Genomic DNA, 17,573 nt, shown 5'->3' with positions numbered 1-17,573 from the left:
TTGACAGGTACAGTACAGTACAGTGTGCATGTGTAAAATGTGCATCGCCTGCCTCTGTGCGAGAGCCACATGCACAGTTGCATTTCGTTGTTGTTGGGTGGAAAACCGTGTATGCCCAAAACCGTTCATTTTGTATTTATCATTTTAAAAATGATTTAAAATAGTGACAATAGGCGATCTACGTGCCCCCGATGGCCTACTGGTCTAGGCAGCACATATACAGTACATAGGCTTTGTGTAGCCTGCGGCAGATCGCTAGTTCGATTCCCGAGCCCGATCCAGGTTTGCTGCGTGTCTCTCGCCGTCTCTCCCCCCATTTCTTGTCCGTCTGCTGTCTGTCAATAAAGGCATAAAAAAGCCTCAAAATTAAAAATAGCCGACTGGTGAAAAAATATTTTCACTAGTTTTGTGCGACAGTCTTGTATGCTGAAACAGGGCTTTACTTTATGACGATTTCCCTCAGTCTGAACAATGTGGTCGGGTCTGCACAGACCTGGCAATGCGGACGCTGCTGCGACAGTGGCACAACATGCAAATAAACAGGTCGTATAAGTTCGACGCCGCCGACTCTATCACATCATCACATGCTTGACAGCGTGACATGGCCAGGCTTTCCCAGAAGGAGACGAGGCTGTCTGAGTTTGCACATGATTACCTGTTGGAACACGAGTGTCTGACTGAGAATGTACTGTTGATGAGCCTGGTGTGAAAGCGTAGCATAACACTGGGGGTGGGAGGGTTCAACTATACTACACTGGTGGACCCATAAGACAGGGCTTCCCAAACCATTTTTGTCTCAGGGCACCCCATGAATATATATATATATATTTTTTATACTTTATTGTGTCAAAACATGTAATACAATTTTCATTAAATCATTATTCAACATTTAACATGTTATGTCCCTTTTTTTTAAAGACATTTTGACACTTTTTTTTTTTTTTTAAGTGCAGACCCTCACCCCCACACAAAAACTGAAAACAAAAACATTACAAAAGAAAAAACGGGAAAAAAAAATGGAAAAAAAGGGGAGGCTTTGTTATGTAGTTGTTGTCATTTCAAAGAAAAAACTGCTATTGTTTAAATTAATATTTATATCATGAATATTTTTTTAATCCGAGGCACCCCTACATTATAATTTTCACTCCCAGCACCTTATATTTATAGCATATATCGTCGTTGTCGGGTGGAAACCTTGTATGTACAAAACCGTTTGTTTTGTATTTATCATCTATAAAATGTACTAAACTAGTGAAAACAGCCGATCTACAAGCACTGTGTGCTTGTAGATCGGCTGTTTTCACTAGTTTTGTGCGACAGTCTTGTATGATGAAGCAGGGCTTTGCTTACAAGCACACTGTGTGCTTGTAGATCTGCTGTTTTCACTAGTTTTGTGCGACAGTCTTGTATGATGAAGCAGGGCTTTGCTTTAACAAAAGACGTACACATTTGAAACTTGGAGATACTTGGAGGTTTCTGCCCGACAGTGGCGATATTTTAGTGATTATGTTGCGAGGAAAACATTGAGATAATAGCCATTTTGGTTAGAACTGACTGAAAATAACTTTGTACTTCAAGTTTAAAATGATCCTAAATATTTTTTCAAGTGTCCAAATAAATTCAAAATATTATCAAATGATCTTGCGGCTATTGTCTTGTACTATGTTGTTTTGTATGTCTGTAAAAAAAAAAGAATAAACATATTGTTTAAAAAAAATAATCTTGCGGCACCCCTGGACTACCGTCACGGCACCCCAGGGTGCCCCGTCACCCACTTTGAAAACCCCTGCCATAAGGGTCCATCCGGGTCCATTTTTACAACCTCAGAGTTAAATTGACGCCGAGGGTTTTACTGGGTACAGCTCCATCAAGAGAGACACCAGACAAATCTCTCACGTCATCTTTTGATGGGCTGTTAAGGGTCCTATCTGGACCCATTTTTTACACTCTCAGAGGTAGATTCTCACACACACTGACACTGGGAGTTTTACTGCGTGCAGCTCTATCAAAAGGGAGACCAGAAAAATCTCTCACGTCATCTTTTGATGGGCCTGTTAAGGGTCTTATCTGGACCCATTTTTTACACTCTCAGAGGTAAATTGACGCTGGGGGTTTTACCGCGTACAGAGTACAGACTCTATCAAAAGAGAGACAAGAAAAAATCTCTCGATTTGCCTGTTATGTGTTTAGATTGTGCGCTGAGATTCCAACGTGTGTGTGAGAGAGCGTCAGGGGCATCACAAGGGGGGGGGGGGGGAGTGGGACTGAGTTACCAGGGCCCATGGTGGTGGAGGGGCCTTAATTATTTTATACTTTAGCTATTGAAAAATAGCAGATATACAAGCTCACAAGCTTTTTTAAAGTCGTGAAAATGTGTGCAAATCTTTCAATATAATGTATTTTTTAAGCGAACATTTGTAACTCAAATTTTGCTTCCGGGGGACCCTGGAACTAAATGTTTTAAGACGGGGGAACGTGGCCAAATACATATCATTTTGGGGGTCCTTCACATGAGAAAGTTTGAGCACCACTGACATAGAAATAGGTTTTTAAAAAGAAAACCTTAGAAGGATTTGAAATAGTCAAAGACTTGCACACATTTTCACGATTTTTCACAAATAGCAGATCTACAAGCTCGCCTTGTAGATCTGCTATTTTTCAATAGCTAAAGCACAAAATAATGCGTTCCCAGTCTGAATGGGTTAAACCCCCTCCTCCCCCTATGAAGAACATTGATGGGGGCGGCCCGCAGTGAATCCTTGTACCCAGGGCCCTGGATATGGTGCGACACCCCTGGTCTGGAGAGCATGCAGGGAAAGTGTCTATCTGTGTTCTGTGTTTGTGGTGTACGTGCACGCTTATTATGCACTGTAAGCGTATGCACGTGCACGCGCATGACACTGTGTCTAGACCACCGTCCCACATTCTTGCTGGTGAGTCAGTCCCCCCGATGGCGGACGATGCGGCCGACGACTGGATTATTAGAATTTTTTTAACCCATTTAGGGCCTAGAATTATTGAATGCTTTAACCAGTGAAAAATAGCAGATATACAAGCTCACAGCGCGGCACCGAGTGCCGCGCTGCGAGCTTGTAGATCTGCTATTTTTGAAAAAGTTGTGAAAATGTGTGCAAATCTTTGAATATATGTATTTTTAAAGCGAATGTTTGTAACTCAAATTTTGCTTCTGGGTGGTCCCTGGAACTAAATATTTTGAGATGGGGGGTCCGTGGTCAAATAAATATAATTTTGGGGGTCCTTCACATGAAAAGGTTTGAGAACCACTGACATAGTAGTCTCTCAAGAACAGACTAACTGAGCTCCATTTAAGTGAAAAGGACCTTTTCTTTGACGATGGCTGGCCAGATTGCTGACATAGAAACATCGTTTTTTTCAAAAAACCTTAGAAGGATTCAAAAGACACTTTATAGAATCGGGTCAAAATTCTAATTTTCACGATTTTTCAAAAAATAGCAGATCTACACGCTCGCAGCGCGGCACTCGGTGCCGCGCTGTGAGCTTGTATATCTGCTATTTTTCAATAGTATAAAGCATAAAATAATGATATGCGACAATGTGTACCCGTTCTAAACGTGTTAAAGAAACATCTGCTCTGCCACGATGTTGTGTTTTGCACCCAGACGGTGCTGCATGTCTGCGGGGCCGGCCTGGGAAACAATTGAGGTCAGGGCCGACGCGCCGAGTAAGAAAACATTTTTTAGGCAGACTGACAGTCAAGCGAGCGCGTCTAATCCCACACACCGCCCAGAGCATTCCTCCTGACCTGACTGTCTTCTGTTCTTTATTCTTCTTCCTATTTGGGAATTTACAATAGTCAGGGACCCACAAGCCCAAAAGCTCATGGAATAGGGTTGAACCTGTGATGTCTTGCCATACTTTTTTATTTCAGTTTTATCCATTAGTTTGGTCATTATTAAGGTCCACAGAATGAGAGGCCTGCTCTGCCGGAAACATCGCAAAATAAAGTTATGGCCATTTGTATATTCACCGTCCCATTGACTCCACTACACAGGAACAGAAAAATATTTAAAAAAAAAGAAATGTTTCCGGCAGAACAGACCTCTCATTCTGTGACCAAACTAATAGATAAAACTGAAATAAAAAGTACGGCAAGACATCACAGGTCATCTCGGGTCCCTAGCTACAAGATGAACTCGGCGTGTGGTCAGAGTCAGAGCCATCCATAGACCAGGGGTCCTCAACGTTTTCAGGCCAAGGACCCCTTAGCTGAGAGAGAGATGAAGCAGGGACCCCCCGCTACATATCGTATAAAATTGTGTTGCAGATGTTCATCGATTTCTTATTCAGTTTGGACTTGTTTGACAGCACAGTATCATCTGTGTAGGTTGGATTAATGTCTATCTTCAGATATTTAACCACTTGATCTGTCAATACCGACTAGTCTGCTCTTCTTTTCCCTCTACACCAATCCTCTGTGCTGCGAGGCATTGTGAGCTTGTAGATCTGCTATTTTTTGGCTAATGAGGTCACATGCTGTTGAAGACCTCGGCATATAGTCTTGTTTCATTCTGATTACTAGCACTCACCAGCACAGCTCCCTTCAAGTGTTTACATGGGTGATTGTGTTCATTCTTCCAAAAGCTTTCTTTTGATTGTATTAATCAGTTGTGTTCTTCCTTAAAGGCTGCGTGCAATGTCAGTCTGCACTATACGGTACATGGCTCCTATTTTATTACTGTACCGTGCATGCATTAACCAGCACTTAAACTGATGAAGCTCGGAGGCTGGCTGTAATCAAGAAATGTACATGAACCGATCGACACACTCAAGATGTTGTTAATAACATGCTTTGTTAATATGGAATCTCTTTTAAAGTGAGCATAATGTGCACAACTGCACGTGTCTAGACACCCCTGCGGCTAATATCCCTAATAGCCCTAATTATTGTAAAGAAATTCGTTTATGATGATGCTGACATTGTGAAATCGTTTTTAGATTGGTAATCTCAAAGATAAGACAAAAAAACTATATTCGTGGCTGACAGTATGCATGTCAAATTCCAAGTGAAATAAAAACATTTTATTGGGTTCTGAGCATGAGGAAAAATGTGTGAATGGGTTAAAGTGGATCACGTGCCACTTTGTTTTTGTTTGAATGCTATGAAGGGACATGGCAGCTTGGCAAGAGGGGCTTTTTCTTTGTGTGGCTTCCAGAGAAACCTCATCACATTTCACCTCGTCAATAATTGATGGTCTGCTGCAGTGAGGTAAGGATCATTGAGCCTGGCTGACTAGCTATAGCTGGCTGGCTGGCTGTCTAGCTGGCTGGCTGGCTGGCTGGCTGGCTGGCTGGCTGACTGTCTGTCTAGCTCAGTGGTTCTCAAGCTTTTCAGGCTGCGACCCCCAACATAATCATACTTTAAATGGGGACCCCCCCCCCCCCACACCCTGACGAGCACTAAGAGTTGAGGCATTACATTTTGTATAACACCGTTCTATTGTGAAAATAGCAGATCTACATGCTCACAACGCCTTGTTGCAACGCGAGGCGTTTGTGAGCATGTAGATCTGCTATATTCACAATTTCTGACTGTAATATTTGACAATTTGGACAATGTTTAATTTGTCATTATGGAGGTATTAAAAAGTCCTTAAATTATCACTTTAGAAATGTGATACCCTCTATACTACACTTAAACTGCATGTTGGTTTGTTTAGTGTTTACACTGTTTCACATTAAGTTAATCAGCTGGGGACCCCCCCAAAATAATTTGGGGACCTCCCCGGTGGGTCCCGAACACAGGTTGAGAACCACTGGTCTAGCTGGCTGGCTACTTGACTGGCCGAGTGACTGACTGGCTGGCTGGCTGGCTGGCTGGCTGGCTGGTTATCTGTCTGTCTGTCTGTCTGTCTGTCTGTCTGTCTGTCTGTCTGTCTGTCTGTCTGTCTGTCTGGCTGGCTGACTGACTGACTGACTGACTGGCTGGCTGGCTGTCTGTCTGTCTGTCTGTCTGTCTGTCTGTCTGTCTGTCTGTCTGTCTGTCTGTCTGTCTGTCTGTCTGTCTGTCTGTCTGACTGACTGACTGACTGACTGACTGACTGACTGACTGACTGGCTGGTTATTATCTAGCTGGCTGGCTGGCTGGCTGGCTGACTGGCTGGTTATCTAGCTGGCTGGCTGGCCGGCTGGTTATCTAGCTGGCTGGCTGACTGGCTGGTTATCTAGCTGGCTGGCTGACTGGCTGGTTATCTAGCTGGCTGGCTGGCTGACTGGCTGGTTATCTAGCTGACTGGCTGGTTATCTAGCTGGCTGGCTGGCCGGCTGGTTATCTAGCTGGCTGGCTGACTGGCTGGTTATCTAGCTGGCTGGCTGACTGGCTGGTTATCTAGCTGGCTGGCTGGCTGACTGGCTGGTTATCTAGCTGGCTGGCTGGCTGGCTGGTTATCTGACTGGCTGGCTGGCTGTCTGGTTGTGTGTGTGGGTGGGATGGAGGGCTGGGAGGGAGGGAGGTACGTCTGGCCTCCAGTGTGTTGAGGTGCTGACATGTGGCTCCTGTTTTCTGACGCCCTCCGGTGCAGACGGGGTCTACGGTCAGAGACCGGGGGGTGGGGGGTGGGTGGGGTGGGGGTTGAGGTGGTGAGGTCAGGAACCAGCTGTGTGTGCAGTGGAAACGCAGGCCAGAACACAGTTTGGAAGATACAATTGTTTTTTGGTGATTGATTGGATCTGCCCCAGGCATCGAACACTTTGATTGGTCACAGATGTGCAAACCCCACCCACTCGCCGCTGGAAGCTAAAGTATAACTAAAGCAGGAATACGTATATTGAGGGTAATCGTTTTTTATATATCACGTTATGTTGTCATGGTTGTCTTGCAGACGGATTCTTTCCTAACCTTTCTGCATGTTGTAACTTAGCTCTGGTCCAGAGCGTCAGTGCAGCTGACAGACCCGTCGGCAAAGGACTAGACCAGGATTTCTCAGCCCCTACGAGCGCTCAACTTGAGTCAAAATAAACTAAACTACTTCACTACTCACCTAACCAAAGGTAGTTTTGCGTTGTTGAAAGTCTATTCTCCACAGTCGGAAACCTCTCAGCACCCCACCCAACTCTGTAAAATACATTATTTTTGAAATAAAAGGCATCCAACTTGACCGCCACTTATTTCCGGGTTGTGACCGTTGTGTCTGCGGTGGCCGCAAAACTACCTTTGGTTTGGTGAGTAGTGAGTGAAGTAGTTTATTTTGACTCAAGTTGAGTGCTCGCAGGGGCTGAGAAATCGCGGTCTAGTCATTTAGCGACGGGTCTGTGGACCAGAGCTAGTTGTAACTGTGTTGGCTTGCGAGGTTGGATATTGTCATTGTTGTCATTGTACCTGGCTATGGGGGCAACGTTAGATGCGTGCAGACAGGGTTACATAACATGGACGTATGAGGATTAGGGATTGGAATGAGCCTTCGTTCCATAAAGCTTGAAAATGTGCCACTCTGAACTGGACACTCTGCTGTATGTGGGGCATGATGGTTGCGTGCGTGCTAGGGCTCTTATCACAGCAGGGCAGCAGACACTAATACATAAATGCATGCAAGCGTTTCTATACAAACATTCACGCATCTCTCAAGTCCATCTCATGTATGTTTGATGGTTCAAGAAAACTGAGATGAAAACAATATGACGACGCCTATGTTGTAGAGGCTCACAGTTGTTGTTGATCTGCTATTTTCAGTGTGCGATGTGTCAAAATGAGTCAGGCATAAGGCTAACATGAGAAAAATGGAAATGTGGTTTTATACATTTTTAGTCAGTTTGTCTTGAGTGTGGGTAGAGTGTGGGAGAGAGGGAGAATGATGTGCAACGTAATCTTTTAGTCATGCGATATAAAGTGATAACAGTTCATATCTGGCAATTAACTCATTCCATCTGTCTGGACATCCAGATGTCTGGATTACGGTCTATGGGTTTGCCGCTCTGAGGTCACTGTGATGTCAGGGGAACCACTCTTAACAGAATGGGTTTGCTGCTCTGACATCACGCTCTGGCTTCACTGTGATGTCACACTAACAGAATCCCTTTCACACCCATATATGGAGTTCCCTGATTTCATCAATATTAAGCCCATATCTAACAGGACTTCATATGGGAATGCCCATACAGTATATGGAGGCCACATCGGCCACATACCACACTAACAGAATCCATAATATATGGCCAAGACAGATGGCCAAGACAGCCCATATCTGTGTGGCTTATTCTATAGACAGGGATCTCCATGTATGGGCATAAAATGGTATGACGTGGTGGGCGCCAGGTTTTTACAATGCCACGATGCATCTCAAAGTATCCAGGTCCCATTATGACAGCTCTGGTTGGCCATGCTTGCATTGCCATTGATCTCCCACCCACCTCCAGCGCGTGACTCAGTGGGTTTGTGTCTTTTACGCCCACCAAAGAGCTGATGCTTAACTCGGGGCCGGTTGTTGAGAGTTGTGACATTGTGTCTGAGTGAGGAAAATATAGTTTAGACAAACAACAAGGACGTCTTGTCCACCCAGACAGTATCTGTCTGGATAGATGTCAGGATTTTGAGGCTGCTGGAAGTACACAAAGGAAGATGTCTGTGTGTGTGTGTATGTGTATGAAAAATACATTTGAAACTGAGCGTTTTGGAGATTTTCTTGCATGTGTATGGCAGTGTTAATTGCGACTAATGTAGATGAGATCGAGTAGAACTAAAAGACAAAGTCTTTTAATTTGATGTTTGTTTGCGCTTGGGCAATCTGGGAACCCATCGTCAAAAAAAAGAGAAAACAGCGCCCTCTTTGTTTTGTTCCTTATCAGCACTTCATCTTGTTCTTGAGAAATTAGCGCTCGGCTGATGCGCTCTGAAAATAGCAGATCTACAAGCTCACAACGCGTCGCAGTTGTGAGCTTGGTTGTGAGCTTTCAGATCAGCTATTTTCAGCATGGCACCCAAGTGTAAATCTGCCATTACGACGCCATCAAGGCCCGCCCAAAATACATTTTTGTTGACAAAGTCAACTGTAGATCTTGTGAGCCTGTGAAGCCATGGGAGCAAAAAGCAGGGGAAGATACGGAGGGTATTTGGCGGTAGACAGACAGACAGACAGACAGACAGACAGTCAGGGGGAGTATTGTCAGGTGGTTTGGGGGCTGCGTGGCTCCAGTGAGCGCACGCCTCACCACATGCCACTGGTGGTGTCAGGGACGTGCTGGGCCCCTGATTCAGCCCGGGAAAAAGAGTTGTAGAGGCCCTCATTGCACGCTATAGAGAGATCTCTCTCTCTATAGCGCTGCTGCTACTCAAAGATTTGCCATTTCAAATTATGACAAGTGACAAGCCAGTGGGCCAATTACTGTACATGAGTTATATTTCGTCGTTGTCGGGTGGAAACCTTCCAAAATCGTTTTCTTTTGTATATATCATTTAACAAATGATTTAAACTAGTGAAAACAGCCGATCTACAAGCACACAACGTTGTGAGCTTGTAGATCTGCTGTTTTCACTACTTTTGTGCGACGGCCTTGTATGATGAAGCAGGGCTTTGCTTTGCGAAAACATTTATACATTTGAAACTTGGGAGATACGAGGTTTCTGCCCGACGGTGACGATTTACTTTGTTGGCCGCCCAGCCTCCAACATGGAACGAAGGCCGACATTTTATTTAATTTTTTTTCCTAATGGCCAGCCTGGACCGGCCGGGGAATGAACCGGCCGTTCGGGAGTTGGCCCGCTTTCCCCAATGGCCAGCACGTCCCTGACTGGTGGTGATTCCAGGTCACTGAGAACTGCTGGAAGCCCCATCCACGTCAATAACCATCACTGTACCCACCATTGGCTAATGGAATTTACTCATCAGCCAGGCTTCATAGTGTTGTTGTCGTCGCCTGGAAACCTTGTATGTCCAAAACCTTCCCTTTTTTGTTATTATTGCTACCAAAAGTAGCAGTTTACTATGAGAAACGTCACAGCTTGTCCGTGTCTGTGTAGACGTGTACACATTTTTACGGTCTATGGGTTTTTTGCCGCTCTGACATCATACTCTGATGTCACTGTGATGTCAGGGAAACCACTCTACCAAAATGGGTTTGCCGCTCTGACATCACGCTCTGGCTTCACTGTGATGGCACACTAACAGATCCCTTTTATGCCCATGTATGGAGTTCCCTGATGTCATCAATATTAACGATGCCCTGTTAGAGAGATCCCTGTGATGGCAGGGGGAACAAATCCCTTTTATGCCCATATATGGAGATCCCTGATGTCCACAACCCTGGTGTCCACATCACTCTGGTGCGACCTCGCCCTTTAGGGCGAGATCGCTTGTCGCCCTGAGGGGTCTTACTAGTTTTAACTATTTTAAAATAGTGAAAATAGCTGATCTACAAGCACACAACGGCGTTGTGTGCTTATAGATCAGCTATTTTCACTACTTTTGTGCAACACTCTTGTATGATGAAGTAGTAGTTTAATTTAGAAAAAAAAACATACACATTTGAAACTTAGATATACAAGGTTTCTGCCCGACAATGAGGATAATTAGGTTGATGGAGAGTGAGTGGAATGGTAGGAGGAGGTGGAGGAGGAGTGGGTATGGATCTGCTGCTGATCCAGAGGCCCTCTCATATGTACACGTCACGTCGTGCACACTTCTGAACCCCCACACACACACACGCCATGAGTTAATCCCATTTGACATCGGAGCCGACACTTATGTTTTCGTCGATAATCATGTGTGTGGACGACTGAAATAGCGCACTGTTTCCCAACGTTGGGACTGCAGGGACCATTAGGGGTCCAAATGGACCCCTTGGGCTTCCGTAACTGTAAGTGTACAAATGGAACCAGATAGACCTGGCTCCTTAAATGAAGACTGAGGATTTTACAGTGTAGATTGGGGTCTCAGAGGTAAAATATGAAAATGTTGTTGTCAGCTGGAAAAATTGTCCGTTCATTTTGTATTTATCATTTTAACTCATTCACTGCTAGGCCCGATACTCCCGAGAATATGCTAATGTCCCTCCCTGCCAGGCCCGATAATCCCGAGCATTTCCTGTAAAAAAAATAATAAATGACCCCAAAAAATGTAGTAGGCATGATAGCAATCGCGAAATTGCATGTTTAACCCCCATAGCAACCCCATCTTTCAAACATGGCAGCCATCTTTGTTTACATTTTAGGAAAACACTATGGCTGCTAGTTCATGAATGCCTGAACGGATTTCCTTTCGGATTTTTTGGTTTGAAAGCTGTGAGCAATGTGCACACACGTGGTGCATGATCTAGGCATGGACATGACATTATCAGTGCACTATGAATTACATGGAAGTCTATGGAGAGAGAGGCATATGGAACTACGAAGGTATTTGCAAATGGCGGGGTATGGTAAAAAAATATTTAAAACAGTGAAAATAGCTAATCTACAAGCACACAACGCCTCGCACCGTGAGGCATTGTGTGCTTGTAGATCTGCTATTTTCACTCATTTTGTACGACAGTCTTCTCTGTAAAACTTGGAGATACAACATTTCTGCCCGACAGTGACATACTGTACTGTATATGCTACCAAGAATATGATTGACATGCAGCATAAAGCGCATCCTTTACTCTTAACTGCCGAGCATAGCAGTGTTTCTGAGACACACACACCGCCGTGACTGCAGCTACACGCTCAGTCCAGTGGTTCTGACAGTCAGCAGGACCCACGCATGTCCCCCGGCAAGAAAGACAAGCTCAGCATGCTACTGTAGCTGCTTCAGTGGTGGAATGAATATGTCAAGGATTTGTCAGTGATGTCAGAACCAAGTAGCATCTTCTAGCGGAACCCCTTCGGGCTCATATGGGGCCCCTTTGTCCTGAAAACCGTGCCTATACCGTTGTCACTTTAAGAATAACTTTATCTTTGCCTGGTGGAGCCTCAGTGACTGGATCTGTGCTATGATCCCCCCTTTATTTGTACTTTTATTAGCATTTTAGGTTCCCCACATTGCATAAAAAGCCATACAAGCAGCAGATGAAATCTAAAAGATGGATTGATTTGGGCTGGACCATTCCTTGCGTCCGACTTATTTTGATAGGATGGTTTTCACAGCTGGCAAAGCTTTGTGCGAAACAAGCGATGATTGGCGAGAAAAACGTCTCGCGTATGTGACGCCATTTAAAATGCAAATGACAAGTCGCGTTCGGCAGCAGAATATGCTAGGCTGTGTTGCAAAGCAGCGGATCGCTTTCATCTGCACTTGAAAGCCGTCCAAAAAACGTCACATCATTCTAGAGAGACAGACTGCCAATTGCAGCGGAGCGCGGCTTCGCAGGGAAAACGCCGTTTTCACTAGCGCCGCTTCTGCCAATTACTATAATTACATTTAACACAAAATGTCAAATTGCTCTATTTTGGGAAATGGTTTTCTCAGGGCATGTTGGCTCATGTTTCCACACCGTGCCATGTAACACGCCTGTGCATGAGTGGCCCGAAACTTAACCCCTTACATGTCTGACGCACAGCCATAACACAGACGTGAGGAATTCCAGAGCCACTCCTGGTTAGCAAAACACTACATGTGCTGACAGGGGCGTCGCACCAAATTCTGGGCCCTGGGTACAAGGATTCACTGCGGACAATTCACCCCCCCCCGCACAGTTACTTTGTGCTTTAACTATTGAAAAATAGCAGATATACAAGCTCACAGCGCGGCACCGAGTGCCGCGCTGTGAGCTTGTATAGATCTGCTATTTTTGAAATATTGTGAAGGTTTGTGCAAGTCTTTGAATATTTTCTTTTGAAAAACCTATGTTTCTATGTCAGTGGTGCTCAAACCTTTTCATGTGAAAGACCCCCAAAATGATATATATTTGTCCAGGGACCCCCATCTCAAAATGTTTTGTGCTAGGGACCCCCAGAAGCAAAGTTTTAGTTACAAGTGTTCGGTTAAAAAATACATATATTCAAAGATTTTAACGAATTTTCACGACTTTTCAAAAATAGCAGATCTACAAGCAAGCAGCGCGGCACTCGGTGCCGCGCTGTGAGCTTGTATATCTACTATTTTTCAATATCTAAAGTATAAAATTAAGGCCCCTCCACCTTGGGCCCTAGTAACTCAGTCCCCCCCCCCCCCCCACCCCCCTTGTGACACCCCTGTGTGCTGAGAAGTTCCAGAGGGGGCTTTTATTGTGCAAGGCTGTTGCAGCAGCGTAAGCTCATGTGGTAATCTGTTTCTCTGCGGAGACATGCAGTGTTGGAGGGAAAAAAAAAGTACTTGCATTCTTTACTTGAAATGAAAGTATCTACAGCAGGGGTTTTCAAACTTTTTTGACTCAGGGCACCCCTGTAAATAACTTTTATATCCATGGCACCCCTGAATTACACTGTTAACTTTTAGAATCTTACATCATATTTTACATAAGAACTGACTGAAAATAACGTTATACTTGACGTTTAACCACTTAAACCCCAGCATGCCTATTCTGGGAGGAAGGTTCACCAAAAATAGCCGATCTAAGAGCTTGTAGATCGGCTATTTTTTGTGAAGAGAGTTGTCGTAGATAGAAAAAGAACTCATCAAGTACAGTGCAAATCAGGTCTGTTTTACTAACATAATGAAGTGATATAGATGCAGTGATATTGATGAATTCCAAATATCATCAAATTATCTCGCGGCACCCCTGGAAATTGGCATCACGGCACCCCAGGAATACCCTGTTACAAGTCAAATTCAAACATTTCTTCAGTAAAAGTACAAAATAATTGGTATCAACATGTAAATCAAAAGTAGAAAGTACTTGTTGCGCAGAATGTCCCATTTCACAAGTTTTGGAATGTATACAGATCTTTTGAAAATAGCAGATCTACAAGCTCACAATGCGTCGCATGGCGACGCATTGTGAGCTTGTAGATCAGCTATTTTCTGAGCTTGTAGGTCAGCTATTTTCAAACGGCCGAAATGTATACAGGGCTGAAGTGGTGGGTAATGTATGTTTTGTAATAATAATCGAAATCTACAAAGTAACTAGTGACTAAAGTTTAATTCCAAATAATTGTAGTGGAGTAAAAGTATGATATTTGCCCCTGAGATGTACTGTACTGGAAATTGAAAATACAACAGGAAAGTAAAAGTGTACTTAAGTACAGTACCTGAGTACTTATTTACTTTAGTTTACACAACTGTGAGACACGTTGTGGAACTGGAATGCCAGTGTATTACTCACTTTTCAGGTGTAGAGAATGAAACATGGACGCGTGCGCGCACCCACACACACGCACGCACGCACGCACGCACGCACGCACGCACGCACGCACGCACGCACGCACGCACGCACGCACACACACACACACACACACACTGTGTATACTATACTTGCAAGGACATCAATATTTTAGGATGGTCATTTTATGAACAACTATTTTTACTATATTTACTCCTAAAGCCGTAACCGGCTGACCTACAAGCTCGCAATGCGTTTCGCTGCAAAGAAATATGAACTTGTAAATCACCACCTAATATTGCCACGTAATATTTGCATTCTGTGTGGATGTTCTCATGACCGAAACAGCAGTTTAAATGAATGCAAATTAATCGTTAATTAAACGTTCCCGTTTTACCATAGAACAAGCATTTCTCTAGTGAGAGCCAGGAAAATTGTCCTCACAATGTTTTATTTCTCAAATCCAACTATAATTGTGAGGGACCTTTTGTAATAATACACGCACGCATGCACGCATGCACGCATGCATGCATGCATGCACACATACATGTACAGAGACACTTGCTTGGAAAAATGACACATACAGAGACACTTGCTTGGGAAAATGACACATACTGTACAGAGACACTTGCTTGGAAAAATGACATCAGACCTCTCTTTCACACACAAACACACACACACACACACACACACGCGCACACACACACACACACACACACACACACACACACACACACACACACACACACACACACACACACACACACGCACACGCACACACACACGCACGTGCGTGTTTATACATAAACATAGGCACACAATCACACCTCATGCCCATTCACAAGCTTACTCACACTCCCACACCCAAACACGCCCTTGTCGCCGGCTCTCACTGACTGTTCCGGCTCCGTAGCTGTCGGGTGGCTGCTTTGGCTTAGTTGACCTCCTTCCGGATTTGTCGCCTTGCCGTGTTTCACAATCAAACCATGCCAGCTTGCTCGGCTTTCCTCAAACTCACTCGGGCTCCTCAAAGAGAGGAGGGGGCCACGGCAGCGAGCGCTAAACCGCCAAACCGCCAGCTTTGCGTCGACGGCGCCTCTCTGCGGTTCACACTACTGCGCCTCTCAGTCAAAGCTGGCAGACTATTCATCAGCTGACGACCAGCTGTCTCTCTTAATCACTGGGGATTCCCCCCCTCAAGGTAAGGAGGCCTCTGGAGGAACAATAATGTCTTGTCAAAGAAAGCAGACTACAATATGTGTTAGTCATACAGTTATTTCGGAGGGCTGCACGTCAGAAATGTAAAAAAAAAAAGAAAGAGGGGGAGACGCTGGAGTCGAGACGTCGGGCAGACTCACACACACGGCCCTCCAGGGACGTGCAGAGAATGTTAGTTTTCTAAAAGGGCCTTTTGGTGAAAACATCGAAAATAGCAGACCTCCAAGCTCACAACGCGTCGCAGCGCGACGCGTTGTGTGCTTGGAGGTCGGCTATTTTCACTGCTTGATACCACCCTGAACTAAGCATAATCAAGTGAATTCTGGAGATGTGGCGTAACGGCATGGATTTCTACACAGAGAGAGGGGACAATTCTTTCAACATAAGCTGCTGTATTCAAGTTCAGGAGAGTTTGGACAAGGCAATTCTCTTGAATCCCGCCTTCAGGTATGGCATGGAAAGAGGGGGCATTTGCATTTCTTTCACCTTAGTAAAAACTGCATTCATGGTCTGGAGAGAGGGCACTTTTCACAGACAGATAAAAGGGCAGGGGCTTAAGCCCCCTTGGAGTTCTATGTGTGCACGTGCCTGCGTCGGGGAGACATGCACGGCCCTCGTTATCATATATGACTGTCTTACGGCGTGGCCGCGGCTAGGCGTTACTGTGGCTGCTGGCGTGCTTGGGCTGGAGCAGTGCGGTTGTTGTGATACCTCGGGAAGAGAGAGAGAAAAAAAGAGAAATCAAATAAACAAGAGCCGTTTGTTAACCCTGTCAGTGGGCCAAGTGTTTCTCCCCGTTAAAGGGTGGAATGCCTTCGCATGGGAAACCAATTGCATGTGTACAGTAATGCTCTTTGTTTAGCCTCCAGAGTGTGTGTGTGTGTGTGTGTGTGTGTGTGTGTGTGTGTGTGTGTGTGTGTGTGTGTGTGTGTGTGTGTGTGTGTGTGTGTGTGTGTGTGTGTGTGTGTGTGTGTGTGTGTGTGTGTGTGTGTGTGTGTGTGTGTGTGTGTGTGTGTGTGTGAGTGAGTGAGTGTGAGTGCGCGTGTGTGCGTATGTGCGCGTGTGCACGGGTGCATGTAAGGCATGCGAAGGTCTCTGCAGATCTCCTTTTCTGCTCTTACACAGTCAAATCCTGAGCATTCATTTAACTCAGGGAGGATAAATCGGCACTCACAGGGTTTTCGCATCGTAGGCAGCATTCAGTGGGGAGAACACGCAGACAGAAAGAAAAGCATACGAGGAACTGTTTAAGCCTATGTTTTACTCCATGTGGCACGACACAGTGTCGCTTGCTGAAAATCAGTTATTTTTGGCCAGCGACACAGTCTAAATTAAGCTTTACTGTGATGTATAGGGGGCGGCATGGCTGAATGGTTAGGGAGCCCGCCTAGGGAACCAGAGCCTCTGGTTGTCCCGGGTTCGATTCCATAGCTGAATGGTTAGGGAGCCGGCCTAGGGAACCAGAGCCCCTGGTTGTCCCAGGTTCCACTCCATAGCTGAATGGTTAGGGAGCCCGCCTAGGGAACCAGAGCCCCTGGTTGTCCCAGGTTCCACTCCATAGCTGAATGGTTAGGGAGCCCGCCTGGGGAACCAGAGCTCCTGGTTGTCCCGGGTTCCATTCCATAGCTGAATGGTTAGGGAGCCCGCCTGGGGAACCAGAGCTCCTGGTTGTCCCGGGTTCCATTCCATAGCTGAATGGTTAGGGAGCCCGCCTAGGGAACCAGAGCCCCTGGTTGTCCCAGGTTCCATTCCATAGCTGAATGGTTAGGGAGCCCGCCTGGGGAACCAGAGCTCCTGGTTGTCCCGGGTTCCATTCCATAGCTGAATGGTTAGGGAGCCCGCCTAGGGAACCAGAGCCCCTGGTTGTCCCAGGTTCCATTCCATAGCTGAATGGTTAGGGAGCCCGCCTAGGGAACCAGAGCCCCTGGTTGTCCCAGGTTCCATTCCATAGCTGAATGGTTAGGGAGCCTGCCTGGGGAACCAGAGCCCCTGGTTGTCCCGGGTTCCATTCCATAGCTCAATGGTTAGGGAGCCCGCCTGGGGAACCAGAGCCCCTCGTTCCATTCCATAGCTGAATGGTTAGGGAGCCCGCCTGGGGAACCAGAGCCCCTGGTTGTCCCAGGTTCGATTCCAGGCCAGGGTAGCAATGT

At 45.6% G+C, this 17,573-nt stretch overlaps 1 pseudogene across 1 annotated transcript in view; it reads left to right on the top strand.

Annotated features, from left to right (window-relative positions):
- Positions 1-17,573, top strand: part of LOC308279947 — a 259,776-nt pseudogene that overhangs the window by 117,185 nt on the left and 125,018 nt on the right. The window lies entirely within an intron of this gene.

This window comes from Nannobrachium achirus (genome assembly GCF_963921795.1).
Source record: "Nannobrachium achirus genome assembly, chromosome: 24".
Classification (NCBI taxonomy): Eukaryota; Metazoa; Chordata; class Actinopteri; order Myctophiformes; family Myctophidae; genus Nannobrachium; species Nannobrachium achirus.
The sequence above is the reverse complement of the archived record's forward strand: the minus strand, read 5'-3'. Positions and strand labels throughout refer to the sequence as shown.